The sequence below is a fragment of the Saimiri boliviensis genome, chromosome 1 (genome assembly GCF_048565385.1).
Source record: "Saimiri boliviensis isolate mSaiBol1 chromosome 1, mSaiBol1.pri, whole genome shotgun sequence".
In the NCBI taxonomy this organism is placed as follows: domain Eukaryota; kingdom Metazoa; phylum Chordata; class Mammalia; order Primates; family Cebidae; genus Saimiri; species Saimiri boliviensis.
In genome coordinates, this window is record NC_133449.1 from 182,520,833 (window position 1) to 182,524,716 (window position 3,884).

Consider the following 3,884-nt stretch of genomic DNA (forward strand, 5'->3'; position numbering starts at 1 on the left):
TCACTACACAGTGCCTCAGGTTGCCTTTTCGTGAACCACCACACAGATCACAGCTATTCTTCAGTCATCAAACTTTTTTTTTTTTTTAGACGGAGTCTTGCTCTGTCGCCAGGCTGGAGTGCGGTGGCATGATCTCTGCTCACTGAAACCTCCGCCTCCTGAGTTCAAGCAATTCTTCTGCCTCAGCATCCCAAGTAGCTGAGACTGCAGATGCACACCACCATGCCCAGCTAATTTTTGTATTTTTAGTAGAGACGGGGTTTCACCATGTTGACCAGGATGGTCTCGATCTCTTGACCTCGTGATCCACCCATGTTGGCCTCTCGAAGTGCTGGGATTACAGGCGTGAGTCACCACACCCAGCCCAGTCATCAAACTTTTTTTGAGTCCCACCATGTCCCAGGCACGTGCTGCTCATATGGATATAAAGAGGTTTTTCTTCTCTCTTTGGTATCACGGTCTGGTATAAAAGGTGCAACAGTGTGATAAGCACTGGAGTAAGACTTGTAAAAAAGGAAAACTATTAGCACAAAAGAGAGAATAGCTGTTTTTATTTAAAGACAGAGAAAGCAGGACACAATGTTAAGAGTATAATTCTAGAGTCATATTTAAAATGTTGGAATCTTGTTCTACCACATATTAGCTAATGACTCCGAATCTTTGTGCCTCAATTCCCTCACCTGGAGGTGTTGAAAGCCCTTCTCACCCCTACCCCACCCACCGTGGTAGAGGCAATACTGCATACACCAGGTAGTTTCATTTTCATCCTGGGCACAAGAGAAAAATACAATTCCTGGTTCCCTTGCAACTAGGAAAGACCATGTGTCAGGCTTAGGGTCAATCGAATGTGGGGTAAGTAGTGAGATGTCACTCAGAGGCTTGGCCCCTAAAATATCTGTGTGATCCTCCTCACACTGTCTCCCCTCTCTGCAAAAGATTCTAGGATAATTTAGAACATCATAAAAGGACTGCTCAAATGCTCGGAGATGATCTGCCCAACAGAGCTACCCAGCCAGGAACATGCACATCAGACTCTGCATGAGAAAAAGAAACATATGGTTTCATAGCAATACTGATATGACTTATTATAACAATTAGCCTGTCCTGATTACCATACCACCTCTAAGATTACAGAAACACTTCAATGAGATAAACAGCTCGTGAAAAGCCCTCAATAACCTATAGCTGTTAATGTTATTATAATTGCCATGACATACAGAGAGGAGCTCATTATAGGGCAGGGAGCTGAGGGGATTTGCTGGGTGGATGGGAGGTGACAGAGGGAGCCAAAAGTTTTGAGCAGAGGGGAACAAAGGAAAAGTACAGAAAGAGTGAGAAAGGGACAGATAGTATAAAAACAATTTTGAAAAGCAAAAAAAAAAAAAAAAAAAAAACCCAAAAAAAACCCCCCAAAAATTGAAGTGGAACAAAGGGAGACAAGAGCTGTCCAAATAGCGGACAGAGCAGCTGACCTGGAAATGTGTCCTTGCACCCGCCAGCCGCAGACCTCTCTAATATTTCTCTCATCTGCTCCAGAGCTAGATTGAGAAACAAGAGGCCAGGCTTTTTCATTTGTTTTAACCTGATGGAAAGCCTCTCCCCGGATGCTTGTTTTAACTACTTGCAATGTGTTCCTTCCGGTCACAGGAACGGTCTTAATGGACTATAGGAAACGAAAGGGAGCAGAAAGTTCCGCAAAGGAGGGGCCACCCCAACAAAGGACAGAAGCATTCTTTGTCTCTGGGTTGTGAAGGAACAAAGGACAAATGTGTAGAATAGGGCTGGAAAAACTGCAAAGGATGCTTTTTATTAATACCTCCTCTGAGCAACAGTCGTTTCCTTAGACTTGAGGTTCAACCTGCGGCCATATAATCAGTTTTCTCTGTTCAAAGTCAGCTGGTGGGAACTGAAGCAGCCTTGACCTCCTTAACCATTAGAATCAGACTGGCTAAGGGGATGCCTAGAGGAGGAGAGTCCTGGAGCTTAAAACGGTTCTACCTGTTTATCCTTATTAAACTTACTAAAGTTGCCTTAGCCAAAAAGTCATTATTCTGGGACCCCTGTACATGTCATTGAACTTTGGCAATGGCTAAGTTATAGCTTTTGTTTATGATTAAAAGGAACCACCTACACAGCAAGAAAGTTGACGCGAAGCTGACCAGACCAAATCCACCTTATTTATTGAGGAAATCTTATCCAACAGAAAACCACATCAGAAAAAATATAGTAGTTAGTGTTTCTAGGCAAAAGGATCACCAGTGCCTGAAACACAGAAACCAGCTAAAACAAAAACAAAATATGGAAAAATAAGGGGTTGTATGTGAAATTTATTCAACTTCTACAATGAGATGTTTCAGCTCTGAAAATTCTCCTGTCTAGATCTTCCCGTTACTCCTTGTCCTTGATATTTTCCCAGATTTACTGTCTACTAGCAAACATTTGGGAGCAATGTGTCCTGCTGAAGGACCCACTTTAACCAAGCCCTAACTACAATGCAAGTTTCTGAAACAGCCTCGTGTGTATAAATTAACTGCATTAGCTCATTGTGCCCTTTTCCTGGAAAGGAAAGCACATCTATTTACATGTATCTGTAAATCGAAACCTACTTGTCTATGGCGTTCTTGTGGACATGGCAAAACAAAACCCAGGCTGGCTTGGCTTGGATGAGGGTTGAGCACACAAAGAGATCTATTCACACCTTTGGACTTCAAGAGAATCCTATGGTCCAGCCAAGGTCAACTAGATGATCACAGCCTAATTTCACAGATTAGTTTTTAAAGGCACATTACGTATCTATTGCCAAAAGCGTTATTCTCCCCTTTAAAATCAATCCTCAGAGATATGAAACAAGTGTAAGAGGAAATGTCAAATCTGATTGGGGGTAGTAACTCTTTAAGATTTGCAATTTGTTAATTTGTGTAGAAGAAAAAAAATATATTTACAATCTGTATTATCTAGTGAATTGGCTGTTATATAATTTTAAAAAGCCTCTTACACAGTGGGATTTTACTCACTCATAAGATGTTGTATGAACTCCTTGCAATGTCCACAAATACCATCAACACGTAAATTCACAAACTTCTCTCATGTCTTAGCTGGCATAAAGTATTTTGGGGGAAATTTCCTTCCTTCTTCTCTCTCTTTTTTTTTTAACTTCTTTTCTTTTGACTTTCTTCCTTTCTCTCATTTTTTTCTCCCTCCTGTCTGCCTTCGTTTTTTTTCCTTCCTTTTTAAGAAAGAAGGGGAAAGAGATACTAACATCTGTTGAGCCTCCACTTCGGTGATAGTGGTTTCCAAGTATTATTTTATTCATCAGTACGGCAACCATAGGATTCCTTCCACTGGCTTAATCTGAAATATTCTGTCATGCTTCCAATCAATCTATTTTTAATTGAGATTCATTTTTTCAAAGTAGCAAAGGCAGTTGATTAAGTGCACTGTTTTAAGATATCCAAGTCCTTAACATACTCAATATCTAAAAAGCTGTCCTACTTGTGTGATCTGGACAGCATACAATTCATCTCTGGTATAAAATCATACACAAATATGCAAACACAAAATACCTACTCTTTTTGTTCTGTGATGTGTATGCAAGGTTTTATTGGTTGTCCCATGTCTCTCTCCCCCTCCTCCTTCCCACTTCTTCCACTTTCATTTTGTCTTATGTCATACCGATTCACAATGACTTCCCTGCACTTCATTGCCTCATGCCCAAAGGCAGCTTTTGGTCTTCCAGCGGATGAGATCTGATGTGGCTACACAGATCCAAAGCGGAGGGAGAGGTCTGCATTCTTTCCCAGAGATTCCACTCACTCTTCTCCGTATGTTTTTTTAATAACTGTCATTCTTTTCTCTATTGCTCTATCAGATTTTGTTCCATGGTT